Source organism: Panthera leo, chromosome C1 (genome assembly GCF_018350215.1).
Source record: "Panthera leo isolate Ple1 chromosome C1, P.leo_Ple1_pat1.1, whole genome shotgun sequence".
In the NCBI taxonomy this organism is placed as follows: Eukaryota; Metazoa; Chordata; class Mammalia; order Carnivora; family Felidae; genus Panthera; species Panthera leo.
This window is the reverse complement of record NC_056686.1, coordinates 68091184-68116718: the sequence shown is the minus strand read 5'-3', so window position 1 is coordinate 68116718 and position 25535 is coordinate 68091184. Positions and strand designations below refer to the sequence as shown.

General features: G+C 38.2%; 1 long non-coding RNA gene across 1 annotated transcript; it reads left to right on the top strand.

Moving 5' to 3' along the window:
* The first annotated feature begins 10639 nt into the window (after window positions 1-10639).
* On the top strand, window positions 10640-13358 carry LOC122227617. Its single transcript, XR_006206149.1, has 3 exons — window positions 10640-10761; window positions 11934-12125; window positions 13219-13358. It is a non-coding gene; the product is annotated as an uncharacterized LOC122227617 (long non-coding RNA).
* The last annotated feature ends 12177 nt before the right edge of the window (window positions 13359-25535 follow it).

Genomic DNA, 25535 nt, shown 5'->3' with positions numbered 1-25535 from the left:
CAGTAGTAGGGGGAGTATAATAAACACTTTTAAAATATGTCCTGGGGCACCTGGGTGGCTCAGTCCGTTAAGCCTCTGACTTCAGTTCAGGTCATGAGCTTATGGTTCCTGAGTTCGAGCCCTCTTTGCTGTCAGCACAGAGCCCTCTTTTTTGGATCCTCTCTCTCTCTCTCTCTCTCTCTCTCTCTCTCTCTGCCCCTCCCCCACTTGTGCACGTGCGTACTCCCTCTCTTCCTCTCTCTCAAAAATAAATAAACATTAAAAAAACAGAAAAATAAAATATGTCCTTCAATTTGATTACAATACATATATGCAAGCCATTTCGTCTCAGCCTATATAACTCTGGATAATCAAAAATCTAAAAAAAGAAAACTAAGAGTAGACATTACCCACACATATTGGTATGAGCTATCAAAATATTCTCTATTTTTAAATTATTATTTCTTTTCTACAAAGTAGAGATCCTCATGTACTTACAGAGTTTTTGGCCTAAGTTTTGTTTATCCTTACCCAACTTGTAGGCTAAAAAATAAATAAATAAAAACCATGCAGGGCTGGTACCAATAAATGCTAAAGACGGATCCTAGAACTAAAGATAACACTCAGATATGGGCAGGGCTCCCCAGTTGAAGTTACAGAGTCACTTTCTTTCATTTTAAGTCTTTAAACAGGATTTATCTCATTTGTCTACGATGATTTGAGTGTGGTCCTGCCAGACGGTGACCTCTCAAATTTTCTGTGCATGTCCTTGTGCTGGTTGAGGCGTCTGTACAATTTTCATAGAATATATTCAGATTCTCTGCGGCATGTGTGCCCTTTTAAGAAACCAAAAATCTCGTAAGCATCCCATAAATTTTACCCTGCTGCTGATTGGAACTTCTTCAGAAGCAGCACCAGAACAACCAGGTCTCCTGTAAGTGTTTCTCTAAAGACTTTATTTCAGCGGCTGTGGTTGAGGCTTCCACTGCAGGCAGCACAGTAAGGTTTAGATTAAAAAACGGGAAATAACCCACTTGAAGTAGAATTCTGAATGTACCTACCAGCAAGAGTGAAATGAATCACATGTTTCCTGTAGGTGACATTTTACTCTATGACTTAAGGAATCTCAGCAGGAAAAGTGTAGGTTTGCCTAGAGAGGAGTGTAGGAAAAATTTACAAAGAAATGAAAAACCTAGAAATGAGGACGGCAGCTTGCCAATTCTATGATTTTTAACTAGGAATGTTCAAAAACTAAGCCTTCTATATAGATAGTCCAAACAACCTTTTATAGTTTCTGGAAATAGGGCTGCAACTCCATTTCATCCTCTCCAAGATAGTCCTGGATTTCATGATGAATTGAAGCTGGGCACTGAATTTTACATTAGGAATGAGGCTAAAAGCAAATGGAATATTGAGAAGATCAAATCTATGGCATTTGTTATTGGTAGTCTGGGTCATAGTGAGAGAGAATTAGAAGAACTCCATTCCTCTCCATATCAACTCATTTCCCATTTTCTTTGTCTTCCTACTCCTGGGAATCAGCTGGAATCAAAGAAAACTTTGGGACAGAGTGAGAAGAGTCTCAGATGTCGGGGAATGGAAGAAACAGTAACAGCTAGATCTCATCCAAAGATTGGGTCTTATCGAGAAACTGGAAGGTCACCCTGCAATCTCCGGTGGGTCTATCCTCAAGAGAGTTGTAAAATCACATTCTGATGGAGCTTTAGGGAATCTGTAAGATCAAATCAGTCAAACATAGTGTCTTAGCCTAAATCTCAAACAAGCTGGTTCCTTCTTGCCTTTTGATGACCCTTCCTCCCATTCCACTCATGGGAGCCACATCTAAAGTTCCATCCCTCCATTCTGTCACCCACGCGCACCCCTCTCCAGCCAAATCTGCAAGTGGGCGGAATGCGGTGGCAGAACAAACAGGTTTGGGTGTGGTATGGTTCTTGTCAAAGGGTCACAGTCATTTGTTTTTAGCCCTTGTGTTTATATCTCAAAAGGAGGATATACAACATGTTTTGAAAATCTGAAGCCTCACATGTTTTCCCTTTTTACAAACATATCAGTTGGTTGAATTTCTTTTCTTAGTAGATTGTCTTGGCCAGAGGTCCAGGGACTTTTTTTCTTTTTCCAATTTATTTTGAGAGAGAGAGAGCACAAGCTGGGGAGGGGCAGAGAGAGGGGGGTTCAGTACAGAGCTTGAACCCATGAACTGTGAGATCATGACCTGAGCTGAAACCAAGAGTCCTAAGCTTAACCTACTGAGCCACCCAGGCACAGCCTCCCCATCCCCCCGGAACTTCTTAAAGAGGGATACTTGGATATTTCTGAAATCTAGAAGTACCTTAAACGGGGCACCTGGGTGGCTCAGTTGGTTAACTGACTAACTTTGCCTCAGGTCATGATCTCGTGGTTTGTGAGTTCGAGCCACATGTCGGGCTCTGTGCTGACAGCTCAGAGCCTGAGACCTACTTCAGATTCTGTGTCTTCCCCTCTCTCTACCCCTCTCCTGCTCACGCTCTGTGTCTCTCTGTCTCTCAATAATAAATAAACATTAACAAAATTTAAAAAAAAATAGAAGTACCTTAAATGTAATAGGCTCTTAACAAATATATGTTGAATAAAGAAGCACATCTTAAAATTTTAAGAGCCTTTTAGATGCTCACTTAGCAGAGTTACAGGTTAAAAATAAGGAAAGAATGATGATATCCCAGGGAAAGGAACTAGGCAGACTTACAGTGTGAGCTTAGTTCTGATTCAGACTGAGATTCATTATATGAGGAGGGCTGATAAGTACTCTATTTTCATTAAAATCATTAGCCCAAGTAAACTGCTGTATTTCCTTTATATTAAATATTTCTATTTATTTGAAAATATTCTGTATAAGGTAATAGTTCTTAAAATTTTGGGGGTTATCAGTTCTTTTTGGGAATCCAAATAAAGCTGCGGACTATCTCCTGAGACAAAAATGTACATTCAAAAAATTTACTAAAGAAAAAAACAAACACAAGAAACTCTGTTCATGAGTACTCTGAAGCTTATTCATGGATAAACCTGTATCCCAGGTTGAAAACTTTTATAAAGGTCACCCTTGAACGGTGACCTTCAGGGTCCAGAAAGGGGCTTTTAAGAAAAAAAAAAAAGTTTTATTTTAAGGTTCAGAACAATAGACTTCCATATAACATAATCACAAATTCCATCCATTCCAAGAGACTGAATAGAAAGAAAGAAGCTCGTGAAGCTGCCCCCTCTCTGTGGAGGTAATGGAATTTTCTTGCACACCCCACAGGGCAGAAGAATTCAAAGGCACTTGTTTAAGACAGAGGACCTGGGAGACGCAGCAGTATTATGGCCATACTGCACTGTCCTAATATGCAAGGAAACACACACAGTAGGTTCACTGTGCTCGGACACATGAAACAAAGCAAAGGTATGGGGTCTGTGCCCTCGAAGTCTAACATAAAGCTTAAGACATTTCCTAAACAAATTAAAAGAGAAATTACTGTCATTAATCACTCTCTGATTCCTTACAGTGTTTCTTCTTCAGACCTGAGGACCTAAAATTTAAGCTGATTACCAGTCCTTCCCTGAGATGCAAAGGCAGGGGGAGGGGGAAACTTGGAAGAGAAAACAATCCACATCTCAGTTGCCCTTTCTGACCCCACATCTCCCCTCTTCTCAGCAACTGCTTCCTTTCCCTAATAGTCTCCTCCTCTCAATGGCAGGGGGGAAAAAACTGAACTTTCTAACTGAGCCAACTTCAAATTGCCAAACTAGAATCTGGAAGGTTGCATTTTGAAATGCTTTTGTAGCCAAACAGATGTATTTCTAAATTTTACTTCACTCCATTCACTGGCTTCTCCTCCACTATATTTAGGATTCAGTGCTCATTTTCTTATCATTTTCCATTTCATTGCTTTTGTTTCACATTTGAGTAACTATAGGTCAAATGTACTCCAGACTATTCTGTTAAAGACATGTTAAAATCAAGTAGAAACTGTATGATTAAAGACATGAATCATCTGTTTTTTAAAAACAGGAAAGTAAACAAGTGCTTGGTGAAGCCCCACCTGCTTTGCTGCTGTTGTGGTGCGGAGCCTATCATGAGGAAAACAATTCCCCCTTCTCAAGGCTGAACTAAAATTAGGCTCCACCTGCAAGATGTTAATGAAAACTTACACAGCTGCATTCCAGAAACAAGTTACCCAGATTGCTTTTGGAAAGCTCTGTGTAAAAGCAAACTTGTTAGCTCTTTGCCTAATTCCCAAAATGTAGTATTAATTTTAATGGCAATTATTAGCACAATAACCAACTGATAAGTAACCTCAAAATAGATCCAATATTATCAAATAGGAAATATACTGTAATTTTATCACACATCCTGCTGGGTTTAACCCCTTAGTCACAAATGCATACTTCCTGTCTCTTTTGTGGCACTTGTGCTCAAACGGAAGACATGAGAAAAAGTGAAGTCACTGGAATGGTCTGCAAACACTTCCAGTTTGCACGGGGCGCCCCTTATCCGCATGCCGCTTAATGGGAAGAAGAATGGGAAGCACACGCTTCTTTTGCCCGTGATTCGTTTTGCAGATTCTCAAGCTTTCTTTGGAAGAGAAGCCTCAGATCGAAACCAAATCACATCAGACTCACAGTCACCCTTTTCTTGCAGATTGAGGATACGGTGGCAGCACATACATTCCCATCACAGAAGGTGATCTCCCTGTTTCATTTCCAGGTCAAGTCTTCATGACTCTGCCTTGTAGGCCAAAGAGCTCAGTTTTGATCTCCATTACTTTTCCAGATCATACTATGGTGCTTACCCTCAGAGAGAGAGATAAGGTTATAGTTTAATTATTTACTAAATTGTGCGTGTCAAAAATTAAAGAAGCTGTCATTTGGGGGATGGAGTGTCTCTGACTTTTAAAAATCCTTGCCTTCAAAGAAAATCCCTCTTCATCATTTACTTTACTTGCAATTTAGTCTTATCAAAGGAGCAGGAAATGCCTACAGTTGTTCTGATTTGAACCATGTTCCTGATGTTGCATGTGTCCTATAGATTCTTAATATGGTCACAATTATATACCTTCGTAAAGGCTCTTTGGAACAATTTTTAAAAAGTTGTTTCGAAGTCAAATAGGCTCAATTAGACCTGGAGCAGCAGATTCAGTTTCTGTTAGAGGTTAAATAATGAAGAAAATAGCAATGCTAACAAGTAGGAGGCTGCCTTTCATTACTCTATCTGATTTCATTAGCCTAATTCACACTTATTAATTATTGGTTGGATGAGATCATCAGTGTAAGTATGCCAGCCTCATGATGTTTGCATTTGGGGAATAGTCAGTCTTTTTCAAGACTTCTCCATGGTCCTCAGCTGATCTTCCCATTTCATTTCCATTTCAGACTGCTGCCCTATTCGATAAATGTATCTGAACTGCCTATGAAAGCAACGCTGCCAGAATAAACATTTTGTTTACTACACAGCCCTGCTTACAACTGTCAACAGAGAAATATAAAAGGAGATTTAAGTCTTCATTCCTAGATAGTGAACTCCTGTGTGCTTCTACAATGCAGGTCATTACAGACTCGGCTGCCCCCTGAGATGGAGCAATTCTCGTGCACATTGTAACAAAGGGCCACGGGTCTGGCAGCGTGGGAGTGGACTGGGCCACTTAGATAAGTTTCATTCACTGTAGGAGCCCAAGGGAACAGTGCATCAAGGCAGCTGCACCGCCTCAGTTCATGGTGTAACTTTACACTATTTTCCCTTTAAGTCGCTACTAATCCCTTGGGTTTACATGTTTTTGGGGCTGCATCAGAGAAAAGCAGTGTGAAATTGCCTGAAAGCCTCCTTATAAATAAGACTTACGATATAGACCAGCTCTGTTGATGAAAAGACTGAGAGAATGCCCTTGAGGGCCCCAAGAGCCATTTTACAAGGCTCCCACTGTGATTTTTTTGGTCTCTATCTGACTGCTAAAAAGAAATTACTAACTAGGTTAAAAATCTCACCGGCCCAAAATTCAGTTAGAAATGAAGCCTTAGCATTAACATAAATCCTGTCTACATATTTACTAACCAATATTGCTTGTTTAAATTTCATCTTCTTTTCTAAAAGATATCTTACCCCTTTTGACACACAGGAGAAAGAAAAGAAAAAGCAGGAAATTGGGATCAGAGATTAGAACACTAGCCTAAGTTTCCAAGAACTCTGGATTTGCTTCCTAAAGGATGTACAAGGCACCAGTATGGGGCATTTACATGCTTCATCTTCTTAGGTGAATTTTTTGAAGTATTATTGTTCCATTTTGAAGATGAGGTAACTGAGGCTAGTAAAGACAAGACCATTCATTTAGCATGGGAGTGTCTTACTTTAAAATAATCATGCTTTTTCTCGTATTGCTGATCAGAGAAGCTAGAGGAAGTGTCCCTACTAGCAAAGAGGACATGGGGAGCCGATAGAAAAACCCTCTCCCCTCCTTGTTCCCTTGGGTTCTTCAATATCACCAGTGGATCTCTCCTGTTTACTCTTATGCTTCTGGAAATTGGTCTGACTTCCTACCCTGTTCCTTTTAGGAAAACACTAACTCCTCTTCCTCCTCCCATTTCCTAACACTCTGTCCTGTCCACCCCACCCTGCCTCCCTTTGGTTTTCCTACTCTCTAAATCCTCCTACAAATAGCCATTTGGAAACAATTTCAAGATCCACCTACTTTCCTGTGCATCTGTCTTTTGTAATTTAGAGGTTAGGGACTGTGTGTTTTCTACTTGTCATGTTTATGCCTCATACTCTGTGGGTATCTAATAAATGCTGAATAATAGCAGCTTTAAGACAGTGTAGAACCAGAAACACAGGTTCTCATGTTTAGCATTTCATCACCAGCAAGGAACATTTATTCACTGTCAGCACTATGCTGGGCACTAAAATGAAGTTAATTACTATAGCTGGACTCCTCTTGTTGTACACCTTGGCATTTTACTTTTCTCTCTTATTTTCTTGACGAAAGGAAGAAAGAAAGAAAGAAAGAGAGAAAGAAAGAAAGAAAGAAAAAAAGAAAGAAAGTGAGGGAGAGAGAGGGAGGATGGGAGGGGAGGATGGAAGGAAAAGAAGGAAGAAAGGAAGGGGGAGTGAGGAAGGGAGAGAGAGAGAAAGAGAAAGAGAGGAAAGGAGAGGAAAGAAAGAAAGAAAGAAAGAAAGAAAGAAAGAAAGAAAGAAAGAAATGCCATTGAATCTTCTCATTAAAATCCACAGCATCCTAAAGATAGAGGTACTTTTTATTTTTTTAAAGACTATCCTTTATTGCAGTATTGGTTTATGGTAATTGCATGGAGAATACCAGTTTGGGGAAGAATTAAGTTTGCGGCTTAAAGAACTCAGACCCTCACCCAACAGAACAAAATTATACAATATTAAAAAGTATAGAAGCTCCCTGTACAGAAGGAACACTAGAAAACTCATGAATTTAATGACACCAACAGTGCGGATCCTAGAAAAAGGTTGTCAGACACATTTGTTGTCTCCATTGTTGATAAGGATGGTTTTTCATCTCAGCACAAGGTAAGCGTTTCCACACCAAGGTTTGAAGCCTAGACTTTCAGCCCAAATCGATGGTGGCCACTGGTCCTTGGAACTTTGAATTCTGCCCATGCTGCAGAATGGTTGACCATTCTCCCGGAAAATCGCCTCTACTTGGGCCGAGCTGCTGCTGCCACCAGCTTTAAGACTCCGCAGTGCTGACCTCCATCCTTCAGCACTTCAGGACTCAAAACCTCAAGGCAGGCCAGTGCCCATCACTCGAATACTCAGCTGCTGGGGAGTGTGGTCACACACTGGCAACCCCTCATTAATTTGCAACCTGGGTGACTAGAGAAATTAAAGGTCACTGTTCAGACCAACTTACTTCAGGGCAGAGGTACTTTTTTTTTTTTTGTAGAAAGGGGAACCAGGGTGCAAAGTGTGCTGAATGAGAACTCTTTGAGACTCAGCGATGAATCCATATGTAAACGTCAGTTTGCTGTTGCACGCACGTCCCACTTCCCTTTGTGCCTGCACGCAAAGGCAGAGAATAGGCTATCTAAAATTTGTATTTTTCTAAGAAAAACAAAAATACCTCTCTGTTCATGCTGTGTCTAAACAAGCAGAGTAAATTGAGACATTTAAACTTGAGACAATTTAGGCTAAAGATACATTTGCTTGTAACATCAATATAATTGACACAAAAGGTGTTTTTTTTTTTCTTGACTTCCCTAAATACTGATCTCAATTCCACTTCTGTGTGGACAGAAGCTACAAATATATAGTAAAAATAAAAAGGCATTTGCAAATTTGGGACTTTAGTTCATGGGCAGACCTATTGTAACATCAATTTTTTTTTGTTATTGTCCTCAATCATTAATTCAGTTAATATTTATCAAATATTATCTACCACATTCTTAGCTCTGTGCTGTGCAGTGGAGCTCCTAGTCTAGTGTAGAGACAGACATGTAAACAAGCAATTAATAAAATGTGGTGTGGTATAATGGAAATAAGTCCTACAGGAATGATAAATTCTTCCTGTGTGCTCTGGGAAGGCGACATGTGGGAGATGACATTTCAGCTGTGTCTTAAAGATGAATAGTTGTCCACTGTCAGAGGGTGGGAAATACATCATAGGTAAGGGGAACAGTGAGTGCAAAGATAGAAGTCCACGGAAAAGGATAGTGTAGTGGCCTTATTACATAGAGTATGTGATAAATAGAAGATGATGTTGAACTAACTAATTGTAAATGCCTTTTTTAACTCACTCTAGGGAAATTAAATTCTATTTATGGGCATCAGGAAGTCATAGTTTTAAGCAGAAAATAATATAATTATATTTATTCCACTAGAAAGAATTCTGCATAAAGAATGGGTTGGCAGTGGTTGAGTCTGTAGGTAAGAGTGAATTACACGGTCGTTATTTTAGTCAAGGCGTAAGGAAATGAATGAGGGGATTTACTTGGGAAGTGGAAGGGAAGATGAAAAAGATATAATCGAGAGATATTTAGGAGGTAGACATGAAGGACTTGATGACTAATACAACTGATACAACTAATGTGGGAGAGGAAGGTCAAGTTGAACAGTTGTCTCAATGGTGGTGCTCTTATGGAGAAAGGGTGTTAATAGTTCCTCCTCTTCAAATATTTCAGGAACTGTAATGAGTCATTTCCATATGTTAGCTTATTCAAATCTCCCAGTAACAGTGGGACATAAACAATAGGGAGTTTTATCATTATTTTTTATGGAACTCGGGAAGGGTGAGACAGTTGTCTAGTATCACAACTAGAACACAGTCGCGTCAGGATTAGAATCGGAGTCTTATAAAAGCCAGTGTATTCTCCACACATTTCTGTAAGTGTAATAATTGTGTAAGTAGCATTAATGAAATTTCCCTGTGAAAACCCTGAAATTAATTTTGAATCAAAGTAAATCACACATTTGACTAATGAGTGTTATGACAAATTTGAGCCTTTCATTTTGAGTGAAATCATTTCTTTTTTCTAAAACCGAACTATTTTATTTTTTTTTAATTCTTAAAAATTTTTAGATTTTTTTTTTTTTGCTGCTAAACAACAACATACCAGAAAATAAGTTTAAACTCCTATTAACTGGTTTGTAGTCAAAAAAAAAAATTGACATCTCTTAGCTAAGTTTTTTTTTTTTTTTTTTTTTTTTTTTTTTGCTGTAAAGGGTTCTGCTATACAGATGAGGCCTAATGCATGGGTAGAATAATAGGTTTTCAAATAGCTAATCACTTGATTTCAACTCATTGGAGATTTGACTTTCTCAGTGTTTCCATATTACTGATTCAAAAGAACTTAGGAAAATCTATTATCAAATAAAAATATTTCTATAGTTAGCTGAGCAGAAGTTTCTTTTTTCCTAGCAAGCACAGTGGGCTTTTACTTGTTACATAATAGTCTATTAGATGGAAAAAAATAAGGTGTGCTTTTTTATGCAGTAGCCACTTAATTTTCCCTGATCGTTTCTAGTTCTCAGTTAGGTTATCTCATTTTAAGTACAGAGGATGCTGTATTTTCCAGTATCTTCTTTTGCTTTTGTGGTGATTGGGAAGGTATTCCTTTGCATGAGCTACTTGCACCTGGCCCGAAATCCATGAAAGAGAATACGATGAAAAAAAAAATGACATGGCCTCCAGCACTTTCTTCTTTCTTTCTTTTTTATTTTATTTTATTTTATTTTTTATTTTTCATATGAAACATTTTCCTGCCAGGATCTTCTATATACAGTTGGAGGATGCTTTTGATATGTAGATCAAGCAAAATGGTAAATACAGAGCCCTCTCTTTTCAAATATTCCCTTATTCTACAATGTGCCTGTAGTGTCACTGTCTTTGATTTCCATGAGGCTTGCCCTTGGGTTTGTATTGTAACTTGGTAGCTTTCCATTGTCCCTTACCACAAAAAATTCCTTTTTAAGAAACTGAATTCAGAATGTAATCCATCAAGCTTTAGCTCCTCTTTCTCTTTCCTTCTGGAAGATTTAGTGACTAAGTCTTTGCTTTGATTTTCTTTCTCTGACTTTGAGGGGGTCTCACTTTCTCTTCTAATTGCTACAATCTGGTAACTCCTTTTGCTTGGAGTAAACAAAAACAGAAACACTTGGTGAGGAGACAAACAGGCTCACAAGCTCACGTGCCTGACTAGCTGATGGATGGCAAGGTCTGGCTCTCAGGAAGAGATCTTTCCATGACACCATTCAACGTCAGTTTCAGGATGGGCTCTCTGCCAGGCACAGTGGTAAGTGCTTTACATGGATTAGAATCCTCCAATCAACCTAGGGTAGGTAGGCCTTGTTATCATCTCCATTGTTCCTTATTAAGGAACTGAATCTAAAGGAGATGAAATATCTTTCTCAAGGTCATTCAACTAGCAAGTGGTAGAACTGGTTGGTAAACCCAAGTTTTTCTCACTTCAGTGCCTGAATTTAAATGACTAATTTATGTATTTTTTCATCTGAAAGCCTCTTAATGCCACTGTAGAGGGGTTCTCTGAACTGGAGGAGTAGATTGTCATTATGTTATTTCTTGAGTTCTAATACTCCAGAGAGTATATTTTCTTGATGCCTGTGGACTTGTTAACAATCTTCTAAAAATAGGGAAAATGGAAAAGTTGCCAAGGTCACCCATTAAAAGAAAAAGGAAAGCAGAAAAGAAAATATATAAATCTATATATTTTATTGCAATAAATGAAAAATTAAAACATGAGCCAGGGGTTAAGCATTAATGTTGGCTCTGATTCTCTAGTGGCCTGTCTTATTTAGTTTCCTACAATAGTGAACAGTATACAGAAATGATCACTGGATGTGTTGTTTATTTATGTGTTAGTTTGAGTGGCACACTGTTTTGTAAACTACAAATAGTATTTTGAATACAAGTGGAGTATCTTGAAATAACAGCAATAGAAATCCTATGAGCTATGCATTATATATACATGATTTTATTTATTTATTTATTTATTTATTTATTTATGAGAGGTAAATGCTCCCTGAATTTTTAAAAATAAAACAACGTTAAATTTTAAAATTTCCATATTAAAGACACAAAACATATTTTAAAATGTGATTTTATTTTATCCAAATTGTGTTCAAATGTTCAATTTTGACGTATTGCCAGGGCTCTAATACTTTATAATAATCATTTACCATAGATTATTTCGTAAAAAGTCAGTATGATGATTTGGTGATCTTAATTAATTCATCCACAATTCACTCATCTACAGTCATTGACAATCAGAAAGTTTCAATTCGAGCATTGTACAATGTATGTTTATTATGAGAAAGCACTGGGGTTATGCTCTTTCGGAAAAATAACAACAAACATACACTTAAACAAATGTATTACACTTAAATTTAAATGAATTAAATACATTAAATAAAAAATAAGTAATGAATAATTATTTCTGTTTCCCAGGAGCTCACCTTCTAGTACCAAACGTATCTAGTTGCACTCCGTAAAGATTATATAAAGGACTTATTTGTAAATGTGCGTAATTCTGCTGCCAGAGTATAGGAGAGTGAGAGAGTAATTCTGACTAGAGGAATACAGATTTCCTGGAAGAGAAGGGATTTTCCTGGTCTTCCAAAATGGAGAGGATTTTGAGAGGTAAGTATGACTATGAAGACAAATATTGGTTACTTTAAGATCAAGTAGAATTCTTGTGTTTAAGCATGTTTTGTCTCATTGAACAACAAAACAGATAAATTTCTTGAAAAAGATAGGTATTTGTGTCTTGAGATGACATTTTAAATGGTGGGTATCTTTTGTGTCAATGCCAGAAATAAGATATTTATTTTTTTCTTTCTCATTATGTGAAATAAATAAGGGTAAAAGCTGGAAAATTATAAAAGTCACTTGATTAAATGAGGCAAGCAAATAAATGCTTTCTAAAGGTCTCAACTCAGTGTGCTCTTTCCCTGAGGCTAGTTGGAACTAATCCACAGTCACAATTGCTCCATCATATGGGTGGCCAGTCAATGTGGTGCCAGTAATAAAATGTGTAATCAACTTTCACATGTTTTTAGACATTCCCAAATCGCTTTGATCATGACTAACAAGAAAACTGCCATTTCAGTTAATAATCTATAAATTCTCAGGGGGAGGTTTGGTCCACTACCCAGCAGAATATTTCACATTTTATTTTAAAAATGCAGAATAACACAATCTAGAAATAGATTTATCCCTAAAACATTAGTCAATTTTCCATTACGTAATCTTCGTTAATGTCAACATTTTAAATTGCCATTTCTCATAAGCCCAGGGACCTTGATGATTGAGATTAAGCTGCTTCTGAAAACATATGTGCTTTAGATCGCTTTTCCTCTAAGTCAAACGAAAGCTATCTGTCTGTGATAGTTTCAAGCCTGCTTTCAGCAGTGCGACCTGTGACATCATTGCCCCACTTCGTATAATTGAATTTTGTTTAATCCAAGGAAATAGAGTTATTGTGGCAAAGAAGATACCAGAGTAAATTTCTCTAAGCCAAGTGCCTTTTTAAGCTGGTGAAGATGTTCTAAAATATATATCAGCTCCATGTCACAGGTCCCAGTTAACATGAATAGTTAGAGGTGTACCAATCGCAGCATCCATCCAAGAAAGCGACATGTAAGAGCTTGCTGAAAGCAGAAGATGATTTGGAGAGGGAAATTTCAGAGATGGCAGCTGTTTAAATCTCATCAAAATTTCTTTTCTGCACCAGGAGACGTTTAGTCTTCCACTGGCTCTAATATGTATCTTAGAAATCCGTAAGATTTTAGAAGGCTGTTGAAGCAACACTTGAGAGCCCAGTTCAAGGATGAGACCTGGTGACCTCACTGATATCGGATTCATACAGAGAAGGAATAGGTATGGAAGGCTGTTTGTCTGGGACACATCTGAAACAAGAATCTTAACAATGGTAAATCTAAAAGCTGGGTCTTCTAATCTCACGGTATCATGTGATTTTTCTTTCTTACACTCACTGTTAAAACTTCCCATCCCGAAGCAACAGCATGTTCACACACAAACACCCCCATAGACAACTGAAACCATTAATATTCGCATAGGCCTTGTGACTCAAAGTGTGGGCTCTAGACCCAGATCACCTGGGAGCTTGTAAGAAATGCAGAATCTGGAGCCCCACCCCAGATGGACTGACTCGAGATCTGCATTTTAACATGGTATCTGGATTGTTCTCATGCACGTGAAGTCTGAGAAGCACTGACTTAAAAAGCAAGTTTTCGAAGTTGCACGGCCCTCGCATCCTTAAAACCCATGTATGTTCAATTTCAAACCACTACGTATTTCCCCATTATTTAAGGCAGTACAGTTTAGTGAGTGGTTAAGAACAAGTGTTTCCAGAAATTCCCTGTCCAAATGGCCTGAAGCCCACTTCCAGGGCCAATTTGGGCCTCTTCCCTGGGTCAGTCCTCCTAAGGGTGTGGCTGTCTGGAGTGGGGGCAGGCCAGAGATGGAGGCTGGACACATGCTGGGTAGGCCCCCTGCCCTACAGAACAGAGCAGGGGGTGGGAAGGGAATAGGGTTGGTCCCAAGTTCAGGCTTCCATTTGTACCCTAGCCCAGGCCTTGCGTGTGTTAGCGAGTATGGTAATTATTAAAAATCTATCTGTGGCTGTAAGTTGACAATTTTGTGAACTAGAGAATCTAGTCTTGGAAAAAAAAAATGCTTGCAATTTCTTCCACCCCTCCTTCTACTGCTGTGGTTGGCAGGATAACAGGTACTAGTCCTGATGCCATGCCCTTCTTTTTCATCTAGTTTCTCTGCTTCCATTCACACTATTTCTAGTGTGGCACTGCAGAGAGGGACGTTTCCTTAGAGACTCACACATACACTCGGGCTTCCAGGCTCTGTGCCAGAGGAGTCTGACAGTGACACAGAGGGCAGTGTACTTTCCTAGATATACAGGCACAGCTCTCACTGCCGTCAGTGGGAGTTCTATGGTCAGATTGAGAGCCGAGTACAGTCTGGAATTAAAAATTTGTCCTCAAGGTAAGGCAGAAAAAGTGGCTGGTTACAGAAGAGCCATACTCCACAATTAAATAGCAAATGCCTCGAGATGGAGAGAAGAATACCTCCAAGGTCCAGAAGGAGAAGCAGGTGAAAGTAAGTTGAATTACAGCCAATCGTCAAAGGAATTTTGAAAATTCCTTGAAAGAAATTATGTAGTAAACTACCTGTTTATTAAGAGGTCTTTAAAATTAACCATTTCACCTACTTAGAAGATTCTAGAAAGAAAGATTCTGTGAACACTACACAATATCCTTATATGCTATTTTCTTTATCTGGCACCCTTAATTCCACCCCTCTTCCAGGTCTCAGTTTAAAAGGAAGCCTTCCTAGATTAGCTCAGGTGCCCTCTTGTAAGTGTGCTCAGAGCATCCTGCATTTCTTCTTCATAGCATCCATCCGGTCCAATTAAATATTTGGGTAATCATGTGGTTTATGTGCGTCTCTCCAAGTAGACTGTAAGCTTTCTGAAGACAAGGGCTGTGTCTGTATAATTATGTGCCTGAAACACACTGGCCACTCAATAAATACTTGTTCAATGAGTTTACATTTGGTAGCCTGAATATAAACTCCAAAAAGTTTATACTGAAACACATCTGCCAAAATTTACAGACACCTACTGGATCCTCACCCGGACCTATTTCCTGTTCAGACACGATTAAGGGGATTGTTTATCTGTTTTCCTAAACCACAGCAGACTCAAGTAGTAAAGTAGAAAGAAAAAGAAGGGAGGAGAACAAAGAGGGCATGAAAAAAGCCAACTGGACTGACAGCTTCACAGAGCTAGAGGACAGAACACTTACCCATAAAAGAACTAAAAGAACACAACAGCACCAACAAGAATATAACCACGTGGAGCCTCTATCAAGGGCAAGATATTGCAGAGGGTACCTTTGTAGAATTTCAGAATCCTACAATTACTGTTGATAATTAATGCATCTCCATTAAAAAATACAGGGCAAGAGGCACCTGGATGGCTCAGTCGGTTAAGCATCTGACTTCAGCTTAGGTCATGATATCATGATTCTAAGTTCGAACCCGCATTGGGCTATCTGCTGTCAGCTCAGAGCCCAGAGCCCCCTTCAGAGCCTCTGCACCGCCCCCACCCGTCCCCCAACCTCTCAAAAATAAATAAACATTTTTTTTAAATACAGGAAAATTTTTATTTCATATATGTCGCTTAAGAAGGCAGGAAAATAAATATTTTGGAAAGATTTTTACAAATAAATTATCTGAAAGCAAATTTGTAGGGGCACCTGGATGGCTCAGTCAGTTAAGCGTCTGATTCTTGATTTTGGCTCATGTCATGATCTCATGGTTCGTGGGTTTGAGCCTTGCATCAGGCTCTGCAATGACGGCACGGAGCCTGCTTGGGATTTCCTGTCTCCCTCTTTCTGCTCCTCCCCTGCTCATGCTCTCTCTCTCTCTCTCAAAATAAATAAACAAAAATGAAAAAAAAAGGAAAAGCAAGTTTGTAACATACTGAATATATAGATAGTATCCATTATAATACATTTTAACATTTATAAAGCACTTTTCTATATTTTGTCTCATTTGATTTTCATAAAATACAGGAGGGGGTAAACTGCAATTGTCAGAAAAGTTTGCTTATGTGGAACATCATACTTCAGGGTGAGGCTGATGAGTCAGGTGCTACTATAATTTTCTCACCAAATACTATAAGGAGTATTTAGATGTAGATTTTTTTCAAAGAATTGTTCAAAAGAGATTTCATTATGATTTCAAAAAGTTTTGGGGCGCCTGGGTGGCGCAGTCGGTTAAGCCTCCGACTTCAGCCAGGTCACGATCTCGCGGTCCGTGAGTTCGAGCCCCGCGTCGGGCTCTGGGCTGATGGCTCAGAGCCTGGAGCCTGTTTCCGATTCTGTGTCTCCCTCTCTCTCTGCCCCTCCCCCTTTCATGCTCTGTCTCTCTCTGTCCCAAAAATAAATAAAAACATTGAAAAAAAAAAAATTTAAAAAATTAAAAAAAAAAAAGTTTTTAAAATCCAACTTTTTTTTCCCCCAATAATGATTTACTGAGAGTTAGACAGTATATTTAAATTAAGTCCCCTAAATCTTACAGCGGAGGTGCATAAATAATATAGACTAGATCTTATACATATGCAGTAGATGCAAATTTTATTATTTATAATATTTTTAAAGTAGATGTGTCCTGGACGTTAACTTATTATTTTACATTCATTATGCCCCTGTATGTTGGCGGTGCTCTTTGTAGAATGCTGAATTTTACAGAAACCATACACACTCACACGCACTCTCCAAATCACACTTACTTTAAAGCATACTAGGAATGCAAAAATGCACTTTAAATTTCCAAATGTTGCCAGTGCTCAGCATTGCGCTTAATTTTTTCCTTGAAATAAAGAATAATGGCAACCATGTAAAAAGTACAAAGTGTGTCGGAGATGATAAGGAGAACTTGTTGACAGACAAAAGACAGTCCCAGGAAAGTTGTTCTGTCAATAGCAGCTGTTACATAGCAATATAAAACCGTCTTTATATAAAGTGTTCACTTTATGGTTCCTTCTACAGGAGATCAAAAATTAAATATATGCAGGAACATAATTGGAGAATTAATGGCCAAGGACAGTGCACGAAGGGAGAGATTTCCAGGAAAAAAATGTGTTATAAGCAGTTTTTTAATGACCCTGCTTTAAAAACAAACCTGAATTATAACAACAATTGTTCTCTTGTTGTGTAGGAAAGGTCATATTAAATAATTCCTCTCTGATTTTATCCACCCAACAGCATCCACCCAAGCAGGGACAGGTTTTGCCTCTTTGATTTGCTAGTGCAGCGATTATAGCACAACCCTTTCTTTTTATAGTTATACAGGTAATCAAGGGCAAAAAATTTCCAATCACTTATTTTTGCTGTTATACAGAAGCACGTAGGTATCTTTCATTTTGATTTCTGTGTGGGCACTGTTGTTACATACAACAGATATAGCTGCTTTCTAGCTCTTTCTAGCTCTTTCTAGCTCTTTCATTCTGGTCTTCAGACTTCTTTTTCAAAATCTCACCTAGTCAACATTTTGTTGTTGTTGTTGTCAAGGATACAGTACATACATGCTAAAAGCAAAGACTTGCTTTCTGCCACAATTAGAGGATGCTAGGGATCCAATCCCTAGCATCAGGTCTGTTTAGGAAGATATTGTAGGGTGGTTGACCAGAAGGCCAATAGTTAGAGACAATTCTCGTGGCTTAGTCTGAACCAAGAATGGGATTTCGGGCCTCTGGGATTAAGCATGGTGAAGCGTTCCATGAGCTTCCAAACATTCTCTCTGGTAACAAGTAGTGAACTGCTTGAACTCCAACTGGGTTGTCGTATGTTTTATTCATGGCCCATCATAGGAGCCGCCAAACAGATTATCATGTTTACATCAGGCCTCCTTGGAGAGGGAAATTCTTTAATAGTTGAACTAGCAGGGTCAGTCAGTACAGAGATGCCTGTGGGCGACCGAATAATAAATAAATAAATAAAATAAGAGAAGAAGAAATGAAATCAAACGTTGAGAGTTTAACGATGTCCTTCAGCAGTCACCAATCGATAACGCTTTTTATCTCTTGCTGAAAAGGTTATATTAAGGTTCCGTCGTTTTAGTAGTTTTGCTCATTTGCTTATTTAGTTATTTGCTTACTTATTACAGGAGTGAGGAGATGCAGGGGGCATGGAAAAGTGCAGAGTGCACAGAAACCCCTTCATTGGAGTGGACAAACCCTTACCATGTCTATTTATGGTGTTGCATCTTTTTTAGCAATTCGGCCTTTTTCAGTAAGATAAGTGCCAAGTGGAGTTGTCCTATTGTTTCTGCTGGAAGTAAATGCACTTTAGCAGATGTTGTGACATGAAGTAGCATTTCCTTTTCTTGAGAGTCTGATTTCAAAATTGACTTACAAAGACACATTACATTTTGGCAGGGCAGTAGCTTTCCTAGATTGTGCTTGCTTCTTGGTTTAAGGATTTCCTACAACCTTGCCGTATTTAGCCCAGCCATTCAGCTTTAGGCAGGAAACTTGTTTTCTGACTAGAAAAAACCCATGAGCTAACAGGTGAGGTCATTATTCACGGGAATTCTTTCCTTTTAGTTCGGCTGACTTTATGATGTGTCATAACGAGAGTTACACTGAGCGCTCAGAGTATCACAGGGTATCCTGGCGAGGGTTATTGATGTAAACTAGAACCTCTGTGGGTTCATAAGGCAATTAGTCAGTCATGGTATCCTAGAAATGGAAGGCACTTTAAATATCTCCATTTATGGGGCGCCTGGGTGGCTCAGTCGGTTGAGCGTCCGACTTCGGCTCAGGTCATGATCTCTCAGTCTGTGGGTTCGAGCCCCGCGTCAGGCTCTGTGCTGACAGCTAAGAGCCTAGAGCCTATTTCGGATTCTGTGTCTCCCTCTCTCTCTGACCCTCCCCTGTTCATGCTCTCTCTCTCTCTCTCTGTCTCAAAAATAAACAAAATGTTAAAAAAATTTAAAAAAAAAAATAAATATCTCCATGTAGAGGAGTACCTGTACAGTTGTTAATATCGGGGGTTTCTAGATACGATATCTCATTCAGAGGTTTACAATTTATAACGTCCGGAAGTTCCTGTACAGAGACAATATATTTACTTAACATGTTTTTCAAAAGGAGTATCAGCCTCCATTTCATAGACTGAGACTCATGGGGATGGAAGACGACCCAGTACCAACTCTGGCTACTTGTTTTGGTGACAAACATATTTGTATAAAAAATGACGTTTTAAATTTGGAGTTGGGATTAGTAATGCCTTCATGAGAATTTATTGCCTACATTACTGAATAAGAAATGAAGGGCATCTCAGCTTGGATATTAATTTACTTAAAGAGAATGGTCAAAAAGGATCAAATGTTTTATAATATGCACAGAAAGCACGTAAGACATACATTTCTAAAGGAAAATGCTACTTAAATATTAAGATAATTTCTCTGTGATTTCCAGATGCTTATCCCTATAATGCACCTTTGAATGTCCTCTATCTGGAATGGTCTTCATGAACTATGTTTACTTGGCTAACTCTAGTAATTCTTAAAGATTCAGTTTACTCATCTATCTCTGAAGATTTATTTTACAATTTCACACAATGTTCATTATGAATCACTTTCTTCTCTGTGTCATCACTGTGCCTTGATCAGCTCTTTCTTATTGTCTGAGCCACACAGTATTTATCTTAATTATTTATTGACATTCCTCCCCTCTCTGACTGTGATATCCTTATGGGAGGGACAATGTCAGGTTCATTTTTTATTGTATTCTCACATCAACTTCAGTACCTGGCACAACATAGTGACTCAATAAATACATATAAAATAAATGAGTATGGCCTGAACACCACATATATCAAATCAGTTTCAGACTAAAGTTCTACCCAGATAAATATAATAAACAAATTAAATGAGTTGAGGCAAAGATAAAATATTTATGAATACCTTAGGACTATAGAGGGACAGAGAGAAGGAAATGATACGTTGATACTCCCATTCATAGACTAGAATAAAAGTAGTTTCTTAAATTGTCTCAATTATTTGTGCCCTCAGAAAGCTTGTCAGAGTCTGGAGGCTTAGTGTATGTTCTTTTTCAATCATTCTCTAGTAAGCGAGGCAATCACTGAGAAATTTCTTGAATCTATGCCTGGTTAGGGAAGCTCTTGAGAATTGAAAGAATTTGATTCACAAAAAGGTTTGGTACCATTCACAGAATGCATATTCTAATCACTACATGCTGGGTTTTTTTTGTTTTTCCTTTTTTTAAAGGCACTGATTATTTCAGAAGGAAGCACATCAACATGACTATAGTGAAACCGGAGGGGAATTATAGGTTTTCTGCCTGAAAATTTGTTATTGCTTTTATGAAAGGAATTCACATAGACATGCAGATCTTAATATATCCTTGAATTATGAGAAGATAAGCAAATATTTTTATTTTAAATCCAGGATATAGTTTACCTTATGGTATTATATATGTTAGAAATCTGAGATAACTGTGAAGATGTGAAGAATACTTTCATTTGTTCACTTGATAAACATTTCTTTGAGTATTAGTTATAAGGCATTATGTTGAGCCCTGGAAAGATTTCCTAGATATGGATAATTTAGAAGTACAAATTAAAAACAGAATGGTAAGTAAAAAGAAAAAAAATCCTCTTTATATTTTCCTCTGACAATTGAGATATTTTATAATCTGCAGTCATGCTTTAGGGTAGCAGGATATACAGTTCACCAATGACTCTTCTAGCTTTGTGAGCATATGATTACCCAAAATCAAAACCATATTAATATTTAAGTTTAAATATTTTATTTTCAACTTTTATCTACCAAATTTATTTGCCATACTTGAAAAAAATCTATAAATCAGATACAGGAAGTACGATGAGAATAAAGAACCAATTCTTAAAGAACATATTCTCTTCTGTTTTCACATTTCTAAACTTGACTTTAACAATTAATATGGCTAGCAAATGTCTGGACCCTACAAATGGAACATTTAACAGCAAGACCAAATGGCCAAATGCTCACCACCTGCCCATGCCCTCTTGCAATCAATCAGGCCTAACTTAACAAAACAACCAAAATACAGTGATTAACTAAAAGAATTAGACCAGTGTACTCCTACCAAATGACTTGGAGGTGATTTTGCCCCCAGTACTTGGAGAACATTTGAGCAGACTGCATTCCTTCTTTTTCCTCCTCTATTCTGTCACGATGACACTTATCTGGGAGGTATTCAAGATTATGTACAGATGATGAGAAGACATACAGCAGACAGTAGGAGTGAGTTAGGGAGGTACAATCCTGTTATTTTCAACCCATTTTACCAGAATATGGTGAATAACTAGGGTGATCATATAATTTATTATTGAAACTTGGTGCTTTTCAAGTGAAAGGGGTGCTATTTTTAATTATGACAGACAATTGGTATAAATTGGGACCATCCCAGGCAAAGTGGGATGTATGACCAGCCTATGAATAATTAGCCATAACTAGACAATGTAAAATTAGTTAAGACAAATTGGTGAAGTTAGCTGTAGATAGTCTGTGTAAGGTAAGGATTTTCTCTTTCTTTCTTTCTTTTTTTTTTTTTTTAAAGCATTGGGGAGTATGGGGGAGAAGCAGAGAAGGAAGGAGAGAGAGAATCCCAAGCAGGCTTCATGCTGTCAGTGCAGAGCCCAATGCAGGGCTCGATCTCACAAACCATGAGATCATTACGTGAGCTGAAATCAAGAGCTGGATGCTTCACCGACTGAGCCATCCTTGTGCCCCTAAGTAAGGCTTTTTAAAGTTTGGTCCACAGGATTCTTGATCTTGGCTCAGGTCATGATCTCGTGGTTCGTGGGGTTGAGCCCCGCGTACAGCCCTGTGCTCACAGCGCAGAACCTGCTTGGGATTCTCTGTGTGTGTGTCTCTCTCTCTCTCTCAAAATAAACAAATAAAACATTTAAAGTTTGGACCACATAATCGATTAGCTAGTCTTTGAAATTCATGTCACTGACTTAAAACATCTTTCTGCTCTGTATCTTCTCTGGTTTATTTTTATTTATTTTTTTAAAAATCTTTTTTTAATGTTTATTTCTGAGACAGAGCACGAGTGGGGGAGGGGCAGAGAGAGAGGGAGACACAGAATCAGAAGCAGGCTCCAGGCTCTGAGCTGTCAGCACAGAGCCCAACGCGGGGCTCGAACACACAAACTGTGAGATCACGGCCTGAGCCGAAGTCGGTTGCTCAACCGACTGAGCCACCCAGGTGCCCCGTTCTCTGGTTTAAATGGCATGTATTTGCATACTTTTATCCAAGGACTAGTTTGGGATTTTTCACTTTTATTTTTCTAAAAGCTTTCATCATCGAAAACTCTTATAGTAATACAATTTCCTGGTCAACCAAAAACTCGTAATGATTAATAAGCAAGATGTATAAAGCTTGAGGCCAAAGGAAGACACTGTTTGACTGGGAGTCAAGGAACCCGGAATATTGTTTTGACTCTGAAACTAGTACCAAGTAGAACTTACCCTCACTCTGCCTTAATTTTCTCACTGCTACAAAGGTGATAGCATTACTTATTAATTTCCTAGGGAGGGCTTATGGAAATTACTTCAAACACCTAAAAGGTTTCAGTTTAAATACTTTATTTTCCAAGACCTTTGTAACAATAAAGAAGGCAAAAGAGGAGTAAAGAGTTAGAATACAGAATTAAATGTGGTGTTTAAGACAGTACAGAGAAATATATTTGAATAAAATGGAAGGAAAGTGGCTCTTTCTGACTGGAAAACTTTCAGCCCTTGATGATTTGCTAACACTTTCAGAAAGCCTTCCCAGAATCCTGTAACTTCCCCCTGAACTCCCTTCCAATGCTTAATTGTTATTGTTTATTTGTGTTCCCAGCTAGACTGTATATCTTGCAAGACCCAACTTGTTTTATCCATCATTAAATAACAGTGTATGAAATGGATACTCAATAACATTTTTTAACCAAATGTGTTAATGTTGATGACAAACAGACAGAATAAGACATCTCTGTTTGAATATTAATACTCTCTTTTATGTTTCTGCCAGGTTCTCTTTTCCTTTGAATTTTATATTCAACTTTTTTCAAAGATCCCCTTTCCACTAAACCTTAAAAAGGAAGCCTATAAAACCTACTAAAAGTTCTATAAAGTTTCACCATAAGGTACCTCTCCACTGCGACACAGGAAGAGCTGGTTTGGAAATTGGATGTGAATACGGCTCGGTGCAAATTATCTATTTGCTTTCGGAGGTGTTAGCTCAGTTGGTGAGAGGACAGCACTAATAAGGTAAGGGTGCAGGTTTTATTAGCTTTAGACAGAAAAAAACTGCCCCCGAGTCACAGATTGTACCTCCAAGCTCAGTGCGTTCTTCTGGGTCACAAAGAGAGTGCAGATTACTCAGTACAACCTATTAACAGTTCTGAAAACAAGCAGCTGATGGCAGATCTTATATACAAAAGATAGCACATTCTTACTTTGCAGAGTGCTAAAAAACATTGAATCCATGAAACAAGTGTCAATTTAAGAAGTGTCCTTTTGTCATCTGTACCCCTTTAGACCGCAATACTAAAATGGGCATACTTGGTGAAGGAATCTTTAAACCCAAATTCTGAGAATTCTTCCAATTCATGATTGGGCTCTCTGCTTGGGTGGAAGAAAATATGGCCATGTGATATTGGTAAAAGCTTGTCAAAATGGTAAAAATCAATCTGAAAATCATTTGTAGTGATCGCATTAGGCATTTGTGGGGTGACAGATTCTGCAAATATTTGTATATTGAAATAATGGTCTTCTTTGCAAAAATGTGCTTTCCCACCAACAAAAGCACATTTTCATTGTATGTGGAGCTCTGTTTTTCTAATAAACATTGATTCATGGCTCACTACCTAAATGAATGCCAGAAAAAGGAAGTAACTTTGAATTTTTTTTTTTTTTTTTGTGATACATTCTGTTAAATTCAGTTGCAGGAACTCCTATTCAAGTGTGGTAAACCAGTTAGATGCTCTAAAAGGAAATGTGATGAAGAACGTAACAGTGACATGTAACAACCATCTATCAGTCATTCAGCAATAAGAAATTATACCCATTAAAACCTGTTCCACATACGGCAATGTTCTAGGGTCATAGATGCTGCCCATTCTGTGGTCAATCCACTTTTTAATATCTATGTAGGGTTTTTTGTTTTTTGTTTTAGACGTGTATATATACCTACATATATATGTTTATATGTATATATATATATACATATATATGTTTATGTGTGTGTGTGTGTGTGTGTGTGTATATATATATATATATATATATATATATATTTTTTTTTTTTTTTTTTTTTTTTAAGAGAGAATGCGAGTGGGATAGGGGCAGAAAGAGAGGGAGACAGAAGATCCAAAGCGGGCTTCTTGCAGACAGCAGCAAGCCTGATGTGGGGCTCCAACTCACCAACCAGGAGATCACGACCTGAGCTGGAGTCAAAGTTGGACACTCAACTGACTGAGCCACTCAGGTGCCCCTGTAGTCAATCCATATTCATTCATTCATTCATTCATTCATTCATTTAATGTTTATTTGTTTTTGAGAGAGAGAGACAGAGTGTGAGTGGGGGAGGGGCAGAGAGAGAGGGAGACACAGAATCCAAAGCAGGCTCCAGGTCCTACACTGTCAGCACAGAACCCGATGCGGGGCTGGAACTCATGTGAGATCATGACCTGAACCAAAGTCGGACACTTAACCGACTGACCCACCCAGATGCCCTGGTCAATCCATTTTTAAAATGAGTATGTTCTCGAGGAGAGTTGATGAAAGGAACCAATTGTTTAGACTGGGTTCTCAGATAGGAAGAGAATCCAGATTTTGGAAGTGAAAGACCTAGACAGGAAAAAAAACTTTATACTAAACTCTTCTACAAGATAGTTCCCTTCTGGTTCAGGGTTTACTTCTTCCATTCCCATTGCATGTTCTTTTGGGGAAACAAATATCCATCATTGTCTTCTCAAAATTGTAACCAATAACCATTCAATAAAGCAAATTTCATATTAGAAGCAAGCATTTAAAAATAGACAATGTGTAACTAATGTAAAATTGTGTGTCAACTATACTAAGGAAAACCCAACCAACATTTACATACACAAATAAATAATGATACAATTAAACATTAATGTACTATATAATATGTGTTAAAACTATATGGCAGTGAACCTATCAAGAACATTCTCCAAGGTACAGATAAGCCTGTTGACTTGCCATTCTTTCTATGTTTACACTTTACAAGTAAAAATATCTCATCCTCCTAACAGTGAAATAAAGACACACATGCACGAAGTACACACACACACACACACACACACACACACACACACACACACGTTTTTCTCACAATTAACTGCTCTTCCTGGCAAGAGAATTGAGATTTGGGTACCTAGGGGCTTAGTAGGAAGAGAGCAGGACTGCTTCTTTTCTTAGGATATTTTAA